This window comes from Diabrotica virgifera, chromosome 3, assembly GCF_917563875.1.
Source record: "Diabrotica virgifera virgifera chromosome 3, PGI_DIABVI_V3a".
In the NCBI taxonomy this organism is placed as follows: domain Eukaryota; kingdom Metazoa; phylum Arthropoda; class Insecta; order Coleoptera; family Chrysomelidae; genus Diabrotica; species Diabrotica virgifera.
Genome location: NC_065445.1, coordinates 31204111 through 31226604, shown reverse-complemented (window position 1 = coordinate 31226604; position 22494 = coordinate 31204111). Strand labels below are relative to the sequence as shown.

Below are 22494 nucleotides of genomic sequence, written 5' to 3'. Positions count from 1 at the left end.
AGTACTTTCAGCATTTTTAATACCATCATCAGAGCTATCGTCTTATAATTATTGTAACTACCTCAAATGAAGAGAAAACTTGGAACAAACACATTCTAATTTTAAAAATTAACCCAGGGATCTAACCACTGGTCAGGGTAAAAACCCTTAAATGTATAAAATAATCACATTTAACGTGTTTTAAAAAATGGCTACCATTTTTACAATCAATAGCTGATTGTAAAAATGGTAGCCATTTTTAAAACATTAAATGTGATTATTTTATACATTTAAGGGTTTTTACCCTGACCAGTGGTTAGATCCCTGAGATAATTTTTAAAATTAGAATGTGTTTCAAAGTTTTCTCTTCATTTGAGGTAGTTACAATTATAAGACGATAGCTCTGATGATGGGATTAAAAATGCTGAAAGTACTAAGCTGATTTTAATAAATTTATTTACACACTATCAGTCTTTGAAAACATACACCAGTTCCCGTTTTGATTTATATATAAGTGTGTACAAGTCAAACAGTCTGTTTCTATTTATATTTACATAATTATTTATACCAAGCGTCCAAAAAAATTTTTTTTTGAATTAAATTTATTGACTTAAAAAGAAGAATGCATTTAATTTATTAAGTTCAAAATACATTTTACTGCTCTCAGAAAACAGAAAAAAGATGTTTATTTGAAAAATAGTCATTGCTTTTCGCTAAAAAATTAAATGTTCAAACTGTCAAGAGGAAGGTGGATGGCGGCTTTAATATTGAATTTAAGCAAAAACAATATTTATTTGTCAAATAAACATTATTTCCTGTTTTCTGATAGCACTAAAATGTATTTTGAGTTAAATAAATTACACATAGTCTCCATTTTGTCAATAAATTTAATTAAAAAAAATTTTTTTGGACACCTTGTATAAATACTTATGTTAATGTTTATATTAGTGAATAGAGAATTGAATTACCTTTCAAATGAGCTATCACACGACCACTATTCTCATTTAAAAAAATATTGATGACGTCATCACGCCCAGATGGGTAACGTCACTAGTATGATATATATGCCAAAAAGTCGCAATTTAAAAATATAAATTGACTTGTTTCGGGATATTTTTCCAAAATCGTCCATTCTCGAGAAAATGAATTTATTCCAACCTTTACGTGCTCACTGTATAACATCTAGACTACAACAACAGCAACCAACCAACAAACTATTAGAGCTGCAGTGACATGAGGCCAACCATCTAGCCCAAGTCGAGAAGTCAACAGCTGTATCTTTGACATCAAGAAATTACCATAGAACAGATAGCAAAAGCCACATAAGAAGTATAATCCAAAATTGTTAGCTCTTGGCAAGAATTTGAATATATATTATTGAATCACATACATCACAATTATATTTTTAATGAAAATAAACCTGATTAGTTAACTTATTGTTTTGTTTGCCTCCATCTAAAGCCTTTCGGCTTTCATATTTTTGATTAAGACAAGGTGTATTCACAACCTGAGAGACTGAGCTAAAGCCACTAAACGATAAGTATCATAGTTGATTGAAGTATTTACTATTATTTCAAGTGGGACTTTGTGACAGGTTTCTGGATGTCGATGTATGTGACCTTTTGTCCTCAATATTTCATTCTTCTTGCATTTCCTGGAATCGGCTTCTGCAATTAATATTTTGCAGATTAGTCAGCAATTAAAACAGCATTTGTTTTGATTTTGAGATTTTTGTTGAAGCTTCTGCAGCGAGAGAGTGTAAAAAGCTTTAGTGCCTCCACATATTCACATTCCCATGCTTCGATATTGGGTGGAATGCATAAAACGTAGTACCTGCTAATGCTTAATGTATGTATTACATTTTTGAAGATTTTACTACACTTACAAAGCATTAAATGCTTTGTAAGTGTGTAATAAAACACTTACAACGCATTTGTAAGTCTAGTAAAATCTTCAAAAATGTAGTAGGTACATACTTGAAGCCAGGGCCGGACTGGCTCATCAAAAAGGCGCCAACCCAAATTCTAAAAAAGGCGCCAACATAATCTCTGAACTAAGGCGCCCGACCACTCCACTTCCCCCTCCTAAACTTTTGAAATCCTAATGCACTGAATATTACTTGTAAATTTTTTAAGGTATATTAAGTTTCATTTATTTATTTAATGTGCACTACAGGCCTTGTAGGCCTAGGGCTTTACAATTTTACACAATACACATGATAGTATATAGTCTTATATTTAATTTTATTTAATTTCTATGTAAAAATTTCTGCACTATGGTTCTCCACTGTATGCTATTTTTCGCCTTCTCTTTCCAGTCTGTAATTTCGATCGATCCTATATCGCCCTGAAACTTTTCTTGTCATCTTTTTCTTGGGCTACCTCGTCTCCTTGTCCCAACTGGTCTACTTAGAAGTACCTTCTTTGGCATTCTTGCTCTATCCATTCTCTCGACATGAGCTGCCAACCTGATTCTTTGTGCCTTTGTGTATCTTGTTATACTTGGTTCGTTGTAAAGCATCCTTAATTCTTGATTGGTTCTTCTTTGCCAATCGTCTTCTGTATTTTTCCCCGAAAATAGCTCTTCGTACCTTCCGTTCCTACCTATCTATCATTTCTTCTTGTTTTGTTTAGCACCCATGTCTCACATCCGTAGGTGACTGCTGCTCTTATTACGGTTTTGTATATTCTGGTTTTCGTCTTTCTCGACAGGTACTTTGACTTTAATAATTTTTTTAAACTGTCGACCTTTCAGTTATCTTTTGATATCCTGTGCTATCCTGTGTTCATTTTGCTCGTTATATTAAATTTACTTCTAATAAACTTATTAAGATGCCACAAAAATATAGCTTCAGTTTCCCAGTAGGTACCTATCCTTTTTAATCCGTTACACTCTTTGGTACTCTCTGGAGACTCGAAACAAATTTTTGAAAAGTGTGGGTAATTTTTCAACTACTGCTACAGAATAATATACATACTACTACTACTACTACTACTACTATCGGTTTACAGAGCCCTCCGACGCCTTCAGACTCCTAACCGCCATTCTTCTTTGGTTAATCACAGACCTGAACTTTCCTCTAGTTCTTTTTCAATTCTCTCCCTCCAGCTTCTTCTCGGCCTTCCTCTTTCCCTTCTCCCTTGTGATGTTCACGCCAAAATCTGTTTATGGATCTTGTCATCTGGCATTTTCTATATTATGGCCGTACCATTTTCGTAAGGTCTCCATCTTGTGGAGACTTTTGTTTACACTTTTAAGTATGGTATTGTATATGATCTGTTTGTTCACTTCAGATATTGTTTGGTCCCACAGATGCCGTTCATCATGGATATGGCTTTTCTACCCTGTAGGTTTCTGTCATTTATAGCAGCATCGAGTATCTATCTATCTATCTATCAGCAAGGTTCCTACAGCCTCTGCCGCTTCTCGCATTTCGACCGCCATCGTTTTCTGTCCATCCATTCGTCTTCTTTGATGGCTCTACCTTTCATGATGTGTCGTACATTTTCTTCCCAGACAACTGAAGGTCTTCCCCTTCTTCTTCTTTGGTGTGGTATGTAATTTAAAGCTTTCTTTGGCCAACTATCTTCATTCATTCGTTTCACGTGACCATACCACACTAGTTGTCTAGTTTCAATTTTATCTACACTGGAATATACAGTATGTGTCCTCCTTCTAATATCTTCATTCCTGATGTGATCTTAATGTTGTTCTGAAGCTATTTTCTTGTGGCATTTTTATAATCAAGTACATTCAAATGGGAAATAAGCCACAATTTTACCTAAAAATGATTTTATTAACGTTTCGACGCCCAAGTCGGGTGTCGTTGTCAAAATACAAAATAATACTGAATGAGTATTATTTTGTATTTTGACAACGACACCCGACTTGGGCGTCGAAACGTTAATAAAATCATTTTTAGGTAAAATTGTGGCTTATTTCCCATTTGAATGTACTTGATGTGATCTTTTTTAGATATACCACACGCTCTCCTTAGATAATCCATTTCTACTACTTCTATTCTTTTCCTATCTTTTTTTGTCATCTGCCAAACTTCTGCCCCATAAGTCATAATAGGCTCTACCAAGGTACGATAGATTGTCAATTTCGTTTCTTGCCTTATCTCTTTAGACCACAGTAGAGAGCTCAGAATGTTTACCGCTTTTTTGCCCTGCTGCGTTCTCTTTTCGATGTCTCTTTTGGTAGTGCCTTCTTTAGATATTATAGATCCGAGATATTTATATTCATTACATCTTTTCGTGGTTCTAATTTCTAACTCTGGATCTTCTTCATCATCCCCTATTTTAAGATACTCTGTCTTTGACATATTCATATTGAGGCCCCATTTTTCATATTCGAGTATCTCATCTTGAATTTTCTTCATGCCCAGATACTTGTATTCATCACAGTATTTAATTTCTACCCCATCATCTAATGTAATGGACTGCTTTGTCCCTCCAATACACATAGCTTCAGTTTTCTTAATGTTGACTGCAGGGCCCCATTTGTTATATTCTTCTATTAGCTTCCACGTCATGTAACGCAAGTCGTCATGATCCTGAGCAATCCGAATTTGGTCATCAGCGAAACATAAAGTGTATAATGTGGTCTCGTCATTGAGAGGAATTCCCATGCCATTTTTCCACAGCTTGAGTGCTTGTTGCAGAGTTGTTAGGCCACTCTGGCTCTCATGGCCTCATATTATAATATGTATAAACAGCGGATATTGATACCTACAAAAGGCGCCCGAAGATCTTCGAGGGCGCCGCGCGTCGTTTCTAAACTATTAACATAAAACTCTGGGTGCCATTTTCGGGCTATGTATGCTGGTCTTTGATTATCTGTCTGATACCTGATACGAGTTGTATTTTGCAACCACACTATGCTCAATTGACCTTTGCTTCAACGAATCTTTGTGTAAACTTTAAAAACAAAATTCAGCGTTTAAATTTTTAATGGAATATGATTAATATGAACGAAAGCAAAAGGCGCACCGGCCCAGTCCGGGCCTGCTTGAAGCATTAGCAGGTACTACATTTTATGCATTCCACTTATTGTCTCACCCAGTCACTCATACCTTCGTAAGCCGGTATACGAGTAGTAGAAACTAGAAAAGTATTTTCTGTACTTTAAATTTTCAACTTAATTAATAAAATGCACGTACACGGCTTATAATAATTTTATAGCGCTGAAATAAATTTACTGTGGAAAATATATTTGCTACAAATCAAAAAAACACACGACTACCTCCATACGACTATATAGCGTAATTTGGATGAATTTGTGTAATTAGCTTTATTTTAGAAAATGTACAACATGCGGTACAAGATATTAATTGGCACGATTATTCTACTGGGTAACATAACTGGAAAAGACACGTTTGAGCGCCGACTAAATTCACGGCATGACCACAATTAATATCCGCAGAATAACTCAAATTAGCGATAAATGAAGCTGGGTTCACACTGAAAACTGAAACATCTCACTCCCGTGATTTAGATAACGGACGGGGTTATTATTCGAAAGTAATTAATTCGAAAAGTTAGAAAATAGTGGAATTAATCAGTACATATACGTTTAAATGATTTATTAAGCAGTGCAAGCAACTACCTAGTAACAGAAAGGTGAGAAGTATAACATAAAAGTAGGAAACATTTAGAATAAAGCAGTTTTATTATTAGAAGAAGGCAGTTTTATTATGTAAAAAGTGGTTTCAGTTAAACTGGTTGAAGCTTGGCGGGTAGCTTGATCATGCTGATCAAAAAGGACTCATATTGCCCCAAGACCCAGTAATTGTTTGTTTCTGAGTTACAGAGCCAATAATAGACCTGGATCCCGCGTACCAAAAAAAGTTTAATATAATAATAATAATAATAATAATAATAATAATAACCTGTGGGAGTTTTTTGTCAGTTCTTCTATCAGGCGCGGCCCCCTGCGAATGGGGGATGCTTTCTGGGTATTCGTAGCGCCAATACCCAGAGAGTAGCAGGAATACTTGCCGTGGAACAAAAACTGACACCTGGCAGTAGGTATAAAATGCACACCCATGAGAATGGAGAATAATAATTTGTGTTTAGGATCGCTGCCTGGGGATCGCCAGGGCACGTCTGGAGCCGGCGCTGGACGTGACAGCATGCGGGACGTCGGTGGCAGGGTGTTGAGGAGGCGGGCCCCTGTCATACAATCAGCTACAGCCCAACCACAACCACAAGCGAGCCAAATAACAACAAGAGCTCCACCCGCCGAAGGTGCTGCGCTGGATCATCAGCCGGCGCTCACTCAAGCGGGACGACCGAGGCAGCGCATGAAATGGACTGTGTCCATCAATGAAAGCATTTTGCGCTTCTATTATAAGGTGACAAACCTCGGTCAAGAAACGATCGGCTACAGACAACAGCTGTATGCCGAATTTTGCAGGGAGTACCCAGATATTCAAGTATCGGAGCAAAGAGTATCAGATCAATACCGGGTAATCATAAGAAATAATCTTATCCCAGAGACTAGACGCGATGCCATCAAAAGCGAAGTCGAACGGGAGATTAATAACCAAGAGCTAGTTTTAGATCAAATCCCTAATGAAATCCTTGAGGAGCAGATTCCTGAGATTCCCATACCAGAAACTCAACCTGACAATACACAGCAGGAAAACAACGAGTTGCGCCATAGTCTAGAAAACGAAATGGCTCGTGCCGTACAAGAGTTTAATGGAACAAATCCACTTAGCAGACCACCGCTACCACGAATAAACTCTTGTAAGAAACTAGGTGCGCTGTTACAAATTGTGAACACTGAAGTCCTACCCAATTATGTCGTAGAAGCCCACACATTGGAATATCTGCATATGCTAATCTATTGTGCAGCAACAGCAATTGCCAATGTAATGGGCGTTAAGATCAGAACACGACGGGGTACTAATAACGGAAGGACTGGTAACAGAATTGCACCATGGGAAAAAAGACTTCTCGGAAAAATTGAATTACTGCGTAGGGATATTGGTCAAGTCACAGAATATATAAGAGGTGTAACAAGTAGAAAAGTCATTAAGAGAGCTGAAGAAATAATGCGGAGCACTGCAAGACACTCGAGATACGATCCAGAAAATAACACAGCCCAACAGTGTCTGGATACATTAAAACAAAAACTCTCCGTCTATTCAGGACGATTAAGAAGGTATAAAGTTAGTAACAACCGAAAATGTGACAATGCACTTTTTGAGAACTCTGAGAAGGCGTTTTACCGAAAACTCAATTCCACCGTAGAAAGTGTCGACAAGTCTTACCCAAGCCAAGAAGAAATTCATGAGTTTTGGGGAAATCAACTTTCCACGCCAGCTGCTTTTAACAACAATGCTGGCTGGATAGAAGATACGACGCACAACTGTCACCACTACGTCACTGCTAACTACGAACCATTCACGACTGAAGAAGTCTCAAATGTCATCAAAGAGCTTCATAACTGGAAATCTCCTGGACCAGACGGAGTTCAGAACTTCTGGCTTAAAAAGTTTTGGAGTATTCATGAGTGCTTATCAACGTTAATTAATCATGTTATTTCTAATCCGCAGGAATTACCATCATTTCTAACTCAGGGAACTACTTATTTAATACCCAAGGATCAAAATAACACCCAAGATCCATCCAAGTACCGCCCAATTACTTGTCTTCCAACTTTGTATAAATTGGTCACATCCTGTGTAACCCGGCGTATCTACCAACACTGTGCTCTAAACGATATCATAGAGCCTCAACAGAAAGGATGCGCTAAGGGTTCCATGGGTTGCAAAGAACAGCTTATCATCGATTCAGTCATTTCTAACCAGGCATTCACTAAAAAAAGGAACCTTTTTACTGCTTTTATTGACTATAAAAAGGCCTTTGATTCAGTACCGCATGAATGGCTAATAGATATTTTGAAAATATACAAAGTCGATGATAACATAGTGACCTTTTTAAGGCATATAATGAGAGATTGGAAGACTAAAATTCACCTCCAAATACCTGGTGAAAAAAATATTGAAACCGAAAATATCGCAATCAACCGGGGCCTGTTTCAAGGAGACTCGTTGAGTCCACTGTGGTTCTGTTTAGCTTTGAACCCCCTTTCCCAGCTATTAAACTCCACTGACTCAGGTTTTAGCATTAAAAGCAATAATACTGTAGTAGCGAAGCTCAATCATCTGTTGTATATGGATGATTTGAAATTAATGGCTTCCACTCGAGAACACCTAGAAGAGATGCTAAAAACTGTAGAAACATTCTCTAATGATATTAGTATGCAGTTAGGTCTAGACAAGTGCCGTGTTTTGAATATAGTCAGAGGAAAGGTACAGCCCGGTGGATTCGATATGCAAAATGGCCAGAACATCGAGGCCATGGGCGAAAACGATATGTACAAATATCTTGGAGTAAAGCAGGCACGGAAAATTGACCATAAGCAAATGAAAACTGAGATAACTACTGAGTTTATAAGAAGGGTAAAACAGCTACTTCGTTCACAGCTTAACAGTAAAAATTTGTTTAAGGCACTGAACACCTACGCTTGTTCCGCGCTTAGCTATTCATTTGGTATTGTTAAGTGGACAAAAACGGATATAGAAAATCTTCAGCGAAAAGTACGAACACACCTCACAAAGGCACAAAAACACCACCCTAAAAGTGCAGTAGAACGAACGACATTACCCCGGTATTTAGGAGGAAGAGGACTTATGGATATAGGTGAGCAATTAGATAAACAGATTGCTAATTTAAGAACTTATTTTCAGATGCAGGCTGAGACATCTACTCTACACCGCGCAATTTGCGCAGTAGATGACACAACACCGGTCAAATTGAGGGAACCAGAAATGCGCATAAACCACCTTACTAAGGACGAAAAACTGCGCACCTGGATGGGTAAACCTCTGCACGGGCGACATCCCAATGAAGTTAGCCAAGACTATGTCGACAATATAGCGTCGAACTATTGGTTGACATCAGGAAAGATGTTCCCTGAAACGGAGGGTTCATTACTGGCCATTCAGGATCAGGTTATACCAACCAGAAATTATCTGAAATATATCGTCAAAGACCCTCAGGTTCAAAACGACAGATGCCGATATGGATGTCAAGCCCAAGAAACCATCCAACATATTACAGGGGGCTGCCAGGCATTTGCTGCAACTGAATACAAGGAACGGCATGACGCAGTGGGAAAAATCCTTCATCAAGAGATAGCTAACAAGCTGGGACTTCTCCAAACGGACCATCTCCCATATTATCAATACGTTCCTGAGAGTATGCTTGAGGATGGCAACTACAAGCTATACTGGGACCGCAGTGTGCTCACAGACCAAACAGTGGCACATAATAGACCAGATCTCGTACTAGTTAATAAATTAACAAGACAAACAACACTAATTGATGTGGCGATACCTAACAACAATAATTTACGTAGTAAATTTACTGAAAAGATCGCCAAGTATAGAGATCTGGAAATTCAAATACGGAGACAATGGAGAATGCAAAGTACGCAGACGATACCTATTGTTATGTCTACTACTGGAGTCATTCCGAAGACCCTCCTCGAAAGCATAAAAAAGCTGGGTCTCAATGAACATATTTATAAGACCATGCAGAAAGCTGTACTACTTGCGACGGCCAGAAGTGTAAGAAAATTTTTGGGAGATACACCTGCATTCCAAATCACCTAGGGCTCGATAACACGGAAAGAGTCCCACCAGAGCTCAATCCTTTTGATACCGTAGGTATCTGGGATGAGTCAATTTTCCCCTCAGAGGGAGTGTGAGCCGTATGGCTAAATCTGGATAATAATAATAATAACCTGTGGGAGTTTTTGTCAGTTCTTCTATCAGGCGCGGCCCCCTGCGAATGGGGGATGCTTTCTGGGTATTCGTAGCGCCAGTACCCAGAGAGTAGCAGGGATACTTGCCGTGGAACAAAAACTGACACCTGGCAGTAGGTATAAAATGCACACCCATGAGAATGGAGAATAATAATTTATGTTTAGGATCGCTGCCTGGGGATCGCCAGGGCACGTCTGGAGCCGGCGCTGGACGTGACAGCATGCGGGACGTCGGTGGCAGGGTGTTGAGGAGGCGGGCCCCTGTCATACAATTAGCTACAGCCCAACCACAACCACAACCACAAGCGAGCCAAACAACAACAAGAGCTCCACCCGCCGAAGGTGCTGCGCTGGATCATCAGCCGGCGCTCACTCAAGCGGGACGGCCGAGGCAGCGCATGAAATGGACTGTGTCCATTAATGAAAACATTTTGCGCTTCTACTACAAGGTGACAAACCTCGGTCAAGAAACAATCGGCTACCGGCAACAGCTGTATGCCGAATTTTGCAGGACGTACCCAGATATTCAAGTATCGGAGCAACGAGTATCAGACCAATACCGGGTAATTATAAGAAACAACCTTATCCCAGAGACTAGACGCAATATCATCAGAAGCGAAGTCGAACGGGAGATTCATAACGATGTTGTAATTGAAGATCAAGTCCCCAATGAAGTTCATGAGCAGATTCCTGAGCTTGCCATACAAGAAACTCAACCTGACAATACAGAGCAGGAAAACAACGAGCTACATGATAACCTAGTAAGCGAAATGGCACGTGCTGTACATGAGTTTAATGGAACAAACCCACTTAGCAGACCACCGCTACCACGAATAAACTCTTGTAAGAAACTAGGTGCGCTGTTACAAATTGTGAACACTGAAGTCCTACCCAATTATGTCGTAGAAGCCCACACATTAGAATATTTGCACATGCTAATCTACTGTGCAGCAACAGCAATTGCTAATGTAATGGGCGTTAAGATCAGAACACGACGGGGTACTAACAACGGAAGGACTGGTAACAGAATTGCACCCTGGGAAAAAAGACTGCTCGGAAAGATTGAATTGCTACGTAGGGATATTGGTCAAGTCACAGAATATATACGAGGTGTAAGAAGTACAAGAGTCATCAGGAGAGCTGAAGAAATAATACGGAATACTGCAAGACACTCAAGATACGATCCAGAAAACAACACAGCCCAACAGTGCCTGGATACATTAAAACAAAGACTCTCAGTTTATTCAGGACGACTAAGAAGGTACAAAGTGAGTAACAACCGAAAATCCGACAATGCCCTTTTTGAGACTGCTGAGAAGGCGTTCTATCGGAAACTCAATTCCACCGTAGAAAATCTCGATAAGTCTTACCCAAGCCAAGAAGAAATTCATGAGTTTTGGGGAAATCAACTTTCCACACCAGCTGCTCTTAACAACAATGCTGGATGGATAGAAGATACGGCACAGAACTGCCAACACTACACTACTACTCTCTACGAACCCTTCACCACTGAAGAAGTCTCAAATATCATCAAAGAGCTTCATAACTGGAAATCTCCTGGACCAGACGGAGTTCAAAACTTTTGGCTCAAGAAGTTCTCGAGTGCTCATTATCAACACTAATTAATCATGTTATTTCTAATCCGCAGGATATTCCATCATTCCTAACTCAGGGAACCACTTATTTAATACCGAAGGATCAAAATAACACCCAAGATCCAGCAAAATACCGCCCAATTACTTGCCTTCCAACTTTGTATAAATTGGTCACATCCTGTGTAGCCCGGCGTATCTACCAACACTGTGCTCTGAACAATATCATAGAGCCTCAACAGAAAGGATGCGCTAAGGGTTTCATGGGTTGCAAAGAACAACTTATCATCGACTCAGTCATTTCTAATCAAGCATATTCCAAAAAGAGGAATCTATTTACTGCTTTTATTGATTACAAAAAGGCCTTTGATTCAGTGCCGCATGAATGGCTTATAGATATTTTGAGAATATATAAAGTCGATGATAATATAGTGACCTTTTTACAACATATAATGACAGAGTGGAAAACTAGAATTCACCTTCAAATACCTGGTGAAAGTAACATCGAAACTGAAAATATCGTAATCAGCCGGGGCCTGTTTCAAGGAGATTCGTTGAGTCCTCTGTGGTTCTGTCTAGCTATGAACCCACTATCTCAGCTATTGAACTCCTCAGATGCAGGTTTTAGCATCAAAAATAACAACAATGTGGTGGCGAAGCTTAATCATTTATTGTACATGGATGATTTGAAATTAATGGCTTCCACTCGAAACCAACTCGACGAGATGCTAAAAATTGTAGAAACTTTTTCTAATGATATTAACATGCACTTCGGACTAGATAAGTGTCGTATTTTAAATATAGTCAGAGGAAAAGTACAGCCCGGAGGATTCGATATGCAAAATGGCCAGAACATCGAGGCCATGGGTGAAAACGATATGTATAAATATCTTGGAGTAAAGCAAGCGAGGAAAATTGACCATAAACAAATGAAAACAGAGATAACTACTGAGTTTATACGAAGGGTAAAACAGCTGCTTCGCTCACACCTTAACAGTACAAATTTGTTTAAGGCACTAAACACCTACGCATGTTCCGCGCTTAGCTACTCATTTGGTATTATTAAGTGGACAAAAACAGATATAGAGGCTCTTCAGCGAAAAGTACGAACACACCTCACAAAGGCACAAAAACACCATCCTAAAAGTGCAGTAGAAAGAACAACATTACCACGGAATCTAGGAGGAAGAGGACTTATGGATATAGGTGAGCAATTAGATAAACAAATTGCTAATTTAAGAACTTATTTTCAGATGCAGGCTGAGACATCTAATCTACATCGCGCTATCTGCGCAGTAGATGACACAACACCGATCAAACTGAGGGAACCAGAAATGCGCATAAACCACCTTACTAAGGACGAAAAAGTGCGCGCCTGGATGGGTAAACCTCTGCACGGGCGACATCCCAATGAGGTCAGCCAAGATTATGTCGACAATATAGCGTCGAACTACTGGTTGACATCAGGAAAGATGTTCCCTGAGACGGAGGGTTCATTACTGGCCATTCAGGATCAGGTTATACCAACCAGAAATTACCTGAAATATATCATCAAAGACCCTCAGATTCAAAACGACAGATGCCGATATGGATGTCAAGCCCAAGAAACCATCCAACATCTTACAGGGGGCTGCCAGGCATTTGCTGCAACTGAATACAAGGAACGGCATGACGCAGTGGGAAAAATCCTTCATCAAGAGATAGCTATCAAGCTGGGACTTCTCCAAACAGACCATCTCCCGTATTATCAATACGTCCCTGAGAGTATGCTTGAGGATGGCAACTACAAGCTATACTGGGACCGCACTGTGCTCACAGACCAAACAGTGGCACATAATAGACCAGATCTCGTACTAGTTAATAAATTAACAAGACAAACAACACTAATTGATGTGGCGATACCTAACAACAATAATCTACGTAGTAAATTTACTGAAAAGATCGCCAAGTACAGAGATCTAGAAATTCAAATACGAAGGCAATGGAGAATGCAAAGTACCCAGACGATACCGATTATTATGTCTACTACTGGAGTCATTCCGAAGACCCTCCTCGAAAGCATAAAAAAGCTGGGTCTGAATGAACATCTTTATAAGACCATGCAGAAAGCTGTACTACTCGCGACGGCCAGATGCGTACGAAAATTTCTGGGAGATACACCTGCATTCCAAGTCACCTAGGGCTTGATAACACGGAAAGAGTCCCACCAGAGCTCAATCCTTTTGATACCGTAGGTATCTGGGATGAGTCAATTTTCCCCTTAGAGGGAGTGTGAGCCGTATGGCTAAATCTGGATAATAATAATAATAATTTATTCGAGACATCTACTTTACATCGCGCTATTTGCGCAGTAGATGACACAACACCGATCAAACTGAGGGAACCAGAAATGCGCATAAACCACCTCACTAAAGACGAAAAAATGCGCACCTGGATGGGTAAACCTCTGCACGGGCGACATCCCAATGAGGTCAGCCAAGACTATGTCGACAATACAGCGTCGAACTATTGGTTGACATCAGGAACGATGTTCCCTGAAACGGAGGGTTCATTACTGGCCATCCAGGATCAGGTTATACCAACCAGAAATTACCTGAAATATATCGTCAAAGACCCTCAGGTTCAAAACGACAGATGCCGATATGGATGTCAAGCCCAAGAAACCATCCAACATATTACAGGGGGCTGCCAGGCATTTGCTGCAACTGAATACAAGGAACGGCATGACGCAGTGGGAAAAATCCTTCATCAGGAGATAGCTTTCAAGCTGGGACTTCTCCAAACGGACCATCTCCCGTATTATCAATACGTCCCTGAGAGTATGCTTGAGGATGGCAACTACAAGCTATACTGGGACCGCACTGTGCTCACAGACCAAACAGTGGCACATAATAGACCAGATCTCGTACTAGTTAATAAATTAGCAAAACAAACAACACTAATTGATGTGGCGATACCTAACAACAATAATCTACGTAATAAATTTACTGAAAAGATCGCCAAGTACAGAGATCTGGAAATTCAAATACGAAGGCAATGGAGAATGCAAAGTACCCAGACGATACCGATTATCATGTCTACTACTGGAGTCATTCCGAAAACCCTCCTCGAAAGCATCAAAAAGCTGGGTCTGAATGAACATCTTTATAAGACCATGCAGAAAGCTGTACTACTCGCGACGGCCAGAAGTGTACGAAAATTTTTGGGAGATACACCTGCATTCCAAGTCACCTAGGGCTCGATAACACGGAAAGAGTCCCACCAGAGCTCAATCCTTTTGATACCGTAGGTATCTGGGATGAGTCAATTTTCCCCTTAGAGGGAGTGTGAGCCGTATGGCTAAATCTGGATAATTTATTCAACAATAACAGGTACAACCTTTTCAGATATTTACATATAAAGTGAATAAATCACGAAGGTCTCCGAGAGGTGTGGATACACCTGTTTCGGTAAATAGGATATAAAATAATAAATAATAACATACTAACGTAAATAACATAAATAACATAAATAGCAACATAATACAATATAACATAATGCAATAAATAGATAGGTACGTTTTTTTTGTAAATACACAGTTATGTTTTAGTAAATATGATACGTAGAATAAATAATATAATGAAAACAATAAATAAATACTTAGTTTAACAATAAAGCACGAATATTTAATTTTTTTTAAAACAATTATGTATGGCTCAATTAGTTAGTAATATTTTTGAAGAATGGTGTATATACGCATGTTTTATTAAATATGATAAAATAATAAGCAAAATAAATCAGTTTAAAACAATATAAAATTTGAAATATAGGTATAAAAATTGGTAGTGAGTTTCATTTATTTTTTTTTTGTTTTTTAATGTATGTAAATTTAAGCTACTATAATGATGTCACAAAAATTTCTTGTTTGTTCCATCAGAAATGATTTTAATTTCTTTTTAAATAGAGGAACATTCTTAGTATTTTTGATATCACTGGGGATATGATTATATATTTTTGGGGCTAGAAATAGAAAACTTCTTTGACAGAAGGACTTTGTCATTTTCGGAATCATATAGAGGTGTTTGCCTCTTGTATCATGTTCATGTGATGGTAAATTGTTGTCTGTTTTCATGGTGTGATATTTTAAAGACACACGAAGAAAGTATAATTGTTTCAAGTCAAATATATTACTATCCTTATATAATCTATCTGTAGAGTAGGTGTATGGTTTAGACATAATAATTTTCAGAAATCTTCTTTGTATGATTTCCAGTGGGAGAATGTGTGTTTTCAGGGCGCTTCCCCAAGCCAGTATACCATAACGGAGATGACTTTCTACTAGTCCGTAATATAGTGTGCGAAGGTATATATTAGGTATGTGTTTTTTAAGATGTTTAAACTTATACAGGATAAACTGTAGCTTTTTAATGATATATTTAATGTGAAAGTCCCATTTTAGATGTGTATCTATAAAAACTCATAGATATTTAACATTTGTTACGGGTTTAATATAAAAATTTTGTTTATTATGTGATATTTGAAGGGGTTTCAAAAGATCAGTAGTCAAGTTAGAGTTAAATATTGGTAGATAAACAGTTTTCTTAAAATTGATTGTTAGTATTTTGTAGTCAAACCATTCTTTTATTAGTTGTAGATCATATTCTGCTTTTGTTTTTAATTCATACCAATTCTCAGCATCATAAATAATAGCAGTATCATCAGCAAACCCAATTATATGCCCTGTACTCTGTAATGAAAATAATCCATTTATATATAGATTAAACAGGACAGGACCTAATACTGTTCCCTGTGGCACTCCATATGTTATACCTCTTTGTCCGCTTATTACTTCGGAGACCCTATAGTAAATAGTAAGCTGAAAATTTGTTACTAGCTTAACGGTGTCTAGTCGGACAAACTTTGATGTACGGGAACACTGGAACAGGGGAAGTTTTAATTGTTTTAACAGATTACAGGTTTCGAACGTCATACTAAGAAAACGTTCCATGTATTTTGTCGGACAGAACTTCCAATTGATTTGTTACCCTTTCATTAAACTCTCATGCAAAAAATCAGACTGCTATTTACCACCAACGTAATTCCTGTCATTTGACATGTTCTACGTGTCAGACTTATTAAAATGCCCAACATATTTGTCAGACAAACATTTTTTTCATATATTATATTATAAAGTTTGCTATTGAATAAGCTTAAAAACAGCCTTCTATTTTTCACAATTATAAACATGTCAGGATGACCCGTTCCACAATTAAAACTTCCCCTGTTACAGTGTTCCCATATATCAAAGTTTGTCTGATTAGACACCGTTAAGCTATCAACAAATTTTCTGCTTGCTATTAATAAACTTTTGTTTGGTACGCGGGATCCAGGCCTAAAAGTGTCGGTTTTTAGACCATTTGGATAATGTGTATTATTTAAATAATACACATAACATTACTAAATAAGTGCGACAAACTTTAAGATGTTTGATAAATAATGATAGTTTCTATATAAATGTACATAGGTATGTCCGCAAATATTTCGTTTCTCGAGATACGAGGTAAAATTTTGCTTACAAACTGACGATTTATTTATTGCTCTGAAACCATTTAAGATGGTCTTGACGGTCCAGTTAGCTGGGGCTCAGTCGATCGACAAGTTTAGTGGATTTGCGATTTGCGGTCGCTGGTTCGAGCCTCAGCTAGGTCATGAAATTTATAAATGGCCAACGCCGTAGTATAAAACTGAATAGAGTCTACGGCTTGGTCTGGAATAAACTGGCGTCTGATCGGCCTATGGAGGAGCGGTACGGGAAGGGATAAGGGCTTCCGGCTTGGTGATACTCCTCCATAGATCCCTACCGAAGGGCGTTGACGCCTAAGAACGGTGTATACATACATACCATTTAAGATATACAAATGAAATTTGGTGGATTGTAAGAGGTAGTTATTGCGCATTTCTTGACATATACCTAATAATTGTATGCTCATTACTAGTGATTTTTCACGTCGCCATAATAATAATATCGTATGGCATTTTTGCCGGGGAGATCCTTTCGGATAGTTCCGGCGCCATTTACATCTTTAACCCTGTTTTAAGTAACTAGTGCCGATGTACACTAGCCCAGGGAGACCGACGGCTTTACGTGCTCTCCGAGGCACGGTGAGACGACTCGTGTCATTATTGGAAATGAAAATGGTTTGTCTTTGGCAGGGCTCGAACCCACGTCTACTGGCGTATGAGACCAGCGTTTATGCCGTTACTCCACGTCGCCATGACAGGGGGGATTAAATCAATTATCATCTACAGTCACTCCACTAAAGTTTTTCTGATTTCTTCATATTTTATCGTATCTCCCACGAATTTTATCTGACTCCCTTAATTTTTTTCTGATTACTTCGTTTTTTTTTTCTGAATCCCTGTAATTTTTCCATACTTCGTGTTTTTTTCTCGGGTCCCTCCTATTTCATAGTCCAGCATCATCATCCAGCCTTCTGCATCTAAAGTTGAACATAGGCCTCCCCTAATTTCTTCCAGTTTTGTCGATCTTGGGCTTTCTGCAACCAATTCCCAGCAATCCTTTGGGCGTCGTCTGTCCATCGTTTAGGTGGTCTACCTCTACTTCTTCTGTTTTCTCTTGGTCTCCACACTGTAATTTTTTGGGTCCACCTCCCGTCCTATATCTTGGCTACATGGCTCGCCCAATTCCACTTCAGCCATGCTACTCGCTCTATGACATCTGTGACGCCTGTCCTTCTTCTGACTTCTTCGTTTCTGATCCTGTCTCTGAGAGTCAGTCCAAGTAGTGACCGATCCATTCTTCTTCGGGCCACTCTAAGTTTCGTTGCTGGAAGCACACATTGGTTGAACGTCTCCTTTTTCAAATAATTTGGCAAGTTGCTCTTGTAGATGTCTGATAGAGCTCCATAAGCGGCCCATGCTAAGGTGATCCTTCTCTGTAATTCGGCAGTTTGATTGTCCCTGGCAATTTGGATTTCATGCCCTAAGTATTTATATTTATAGACCAATGCTATTTCGTTGACGTCGACTTTTGGATTTTGGCTTGGTACCAGGTTTGTCATGTATTGTGTCTTTCCAAAATTTATGTTTAAACCAACTTTTTTACATAGTGTCTCCCTCTAATTTTTTCTGACTTCCTATGTTATCGTATCTCGGAGCAAAACCAGTCACACACATTCACGAGCCTACGAATAAACCTACTCACACGAGCAAGTTCGTTGTAGGTACTTTGGATGTAGTATGTGTAAAATGCAGATAATATGCAAGAATGAAACAAACATGAAAGATAAAAATTACTTCAAATCATTAATTTATTCATTCGTGAAAACTCACTTTAATTTTGGAATAATTATAAGTATACCTAATTAATTTTTCATATAATTTTAAAAACTAATTTTAGTAAAAACTCTATCGCTTCTTTGGATTAACTTTCCTTGCAACGGTATATCCACAACTTTGACTTTCTTTTCACTCTTGAAAATGCGACGTACCTACAACTGTCAGCTGGTATAACAGATTTCTTTCGTAGATGGCGCTAGGAGTTATGGTAGCGGATAAACAGTGTTTCCTCATGTGGTCAGCATGACCACAATTAATATCCGCAGAATAACTCAAATTAGCGATAAATGAAGCTGGGTTCACACTGAAACATCTCACTCCCGTGATTTACCTAGCGATCCTACTGTCATTAGTTTTTCATGCAGAATCACCCTAAAGTATTCATAGACTAATAACTGACACCTTGAACCTCTGGAACTCAGAAACAATTGATTTCCGAGTCTTGGGACAATGAGAGCTTTTGATCAGCATAACCAAAGCCTACCTCTCTGCAAATAGATTGTCTGAGTTCAATAGAACTTCAGTCACAATTTTGTAGTGTATGCCTTCGAGAGTACTGAAAGATGAAATCAAGAAAAGTAAAATATATGAAAACTGTGGGGTTTCCTAGGGAAATCTGAGTGAAAATTGAATTTCCTTTTGTAAAGAAGATCGCATGTGCTGCGACGTTTTTCTCCGTTATGCCATTTTATGAATCGATAAAGGATTATTAATTCTATTGTTAAAAATTTTGGCATAAGGGCTACTGGTGTACTGGTGCCCTATTGTAACATTAGACTTTCTGACACTAAACTGATGCAAATAGATTACTCGGGGGATTTTTGGGGTTGCTGAACACGAATACGCAGAACAAACCTCTGAAAACCGAAAACCCTTGAAATGACTGAAGATGACATGCATATCGGTCACCCTTGGGACTAGGTGCTCCGAGGGTCGGGTCTGATGTCATATTCGTGTTCAGCAATCCGAAAACCCCCGAGTAATCACCAGGTGCTCTGGGAGTTCATCCTGATCACTTATTCGTGTTCAGCGATCCCAAAAAACCCTGAGTAATCTGTTTGCATCAATTTATTGCCGAAAACGAAAACCCACGAAACTCCAGATGGCGAGCCTTAGCAGTAATCCTGAGAGGGTCAATCCATGCCAAGTAGTCCAATATAAATTAAGTTGGTTGCTTGACTATTTTTAATATTTTTTATTTTTCTACCTTTTAAACTTCAGTCTATAGAGAATACAGAATTCCATTTATTTTATTTTTAACACGTTGACGGACAGTGCGTCAAATGTATAAGCAAGTGTTGTGACACTATATGTAATTACAAAGTAGAATAGGGAAAAAATGCAACGTCTATAGACGTTGTGTCATACTACATCAATGGAAATTAGACGTCTATAAACGTTCTGTCCGTCAACGTGTTAAAAAATTTAGTTTGCCGATGACGGCCATTTTTGTTAAAGCGTATCGATCACTTTCACGGAAAACATGGCTTCGCTCTTTAGCCAATATTTTCACTGAGGTTTGTTCTAAAACAATAAATCAAAAACCAAACTTTTTAGAAAAGTATGCTATAAAAAACTGCCTATAGCATTATTTATTTTCAAACTACCCTTAAGGCCTTAAATGAACCTCAAAACTTGAAAAGGTAAACTGATAAAATTCCATTTTCAGCATTTTTTGAACAGCATAAGGCAAGCCGATAATGATTTGTAATTTTTTCTGGAAAAGACATACGTACATTCTTTAAATAAAAAAAGTTTGAGCTTTGAGACTTGGGTAAATTTTTTCAAAAAAAAAATCTCAAAAATTTAATTTTTTGAAAAATCTTAAAGTTTGACCCCTTATATATCTGATGGGCACGGATGAAAAAATTTGAAATTTGGCTGAATGTTAGCCCCTCTAGTAAGTAGAATAAAGTGTAAAAATTTGGAGTTGCAGACTTACCTCAAATAGGAGTTACAGGCCTAAAAAATTGTCAAAAATCAAAATGGTCAAAATTTTAGCGTTTGCGGGCAGGATAATTAAAATTCAAATAAACTGTCTAATGAAATAAAAATTAATCTATTTCACCAGATTTCACAATGGATACAAATTTATACAGGGTGGGCCAAAGAAAAGAGTTCAGCTTGATATTTGGCAGTTATTATGATTTTAAGGGAATGCCGAAACAGGTCGATTTTTATTTTTAAATTACAATTTTTTTATATATATTTCATACGTCTCCATGACGTGTCATCGTCAGTGACGTCATCCATCTGGGCGTGATGACATAATCGATGATTTTTTTAATGACAATTAATAGGGGGTCGTATGTTATCTCATGTGAAAGAGTGTTAAATGCTCTGTTCAGTAGTATAAACAATAATACAATTATTTATACAGGGTGGCCAAAAAATAATTTTTAAATAAAATAATTGCCACAAAAAGAAGAATGTATGTAATTTATTAAACTCAAAATACATTTGATTAGTGTCATAAAATAGAAAAAAAATATTATTTGGCAAATAAACATTGCTTTTCGCTTAAATTAAATGTTCAAACTGTCAAGAGGTAGGTAGGAGGCTAGGATTGTGATTTAATTTAAGCGAAAAGAAATGTTTATTTGTGAAATAAACATTTTTTCTATTTTCTGACAGCAGTACAATGTATTTTTAGTTGTCACAGGACCCCTATTCCCATTTAAAAAAATCATCGATTACGTCATCACGCTCGGAAATGTATCCCAAAAAGTTGCAATATAATAAAAATAAAAATGGACCTATTTCGGCATTTCCTTAAAATCTAATAGGTAACTATTGCCAAATATCGAGGTGGACTCTTTTCTTTGGCCCACCCGGTATAAATTTGTATTCATTGTGAAATCTGGTGAAATTACATTACTTTTTATTCCATTAGACAGTTTATTTTAATTTTAATTACCCTGCCCGCAAACGATCAAATTTTGACCATTTTGATTTTTGACCATTTTTTCAGGCACGTTACTCCTATATGACGTAAGTCTGCAACTCCACATTTTTACTTCTTATTCTACTTGCTAGGGGCTAACATTCAGCCAAATTTCAAATTTTTTCATCCGTGCCCACCAGGAATAGAAGGGGTCAAACTTTGAGATTTTTCAAAAAATTACATTTTTGAGTTTTTTTTTGAAAAAATTTACTCAAGTCTCAAAGCTCCAACTTTTTTTATTTAAAGTATGTACGTATGTATGTCTTTTCCAGAAAAAAATTACAAACCATTATCGGCTTGCCTTATGCTGAGAAAAAAATGCTGAAAATGGAATTTTATCAGTTTACCTTTTCCAACTTTGAGGTTCATTTAAGGGCTTACGGGTAGTTTAAAATTAAATAATGCTACGGGCAATTTTTTTAGAGCATACTTTTCTAAAAAGTTTGGTTTTTGATTTATTGTTCTCAGTAAAAATATTGGCTAAAGAGCGAAACCATGTTTTCCGTGAAAATGATCGACACGCTTTAACAAAAATGGCCGTCATCGGCAAACTAATTTTTTTTTTAAATAAAATGAATGCAATGTTTTACTCTATATAGACTGAAGTTTAAGAGGTAGAAAAATAAAAAATATTGGAAATAGTCAAGCAACCACCCACCTTTGGACCACTCGGCTTGGATTGACCCGAGAACCAGGTGCATGGGGGTCGTTACTGATTGCAAAAATCCCCTGAATAACGAAATCTGGCCCTTAATACTACTGATTTTGACATGTTTATGCACTTTGAAATGCAATTAA

General features: G+C 37.9%; 1 protein-coding gene across 2 annotated transcripts in view; it reads right to left on the bottom strand.

Annotated features, from left to right (window-relative positions):
- The window catches only part of LOC114324245 (dipeptidase 1), a 996635-nt gene that overhangs the window by 241206 nt on the left and 732935 nt on the right, over window positions 1–22494 (bottom strand). The gene's annotated exons all lie outside the window — the stretch shown is intronic.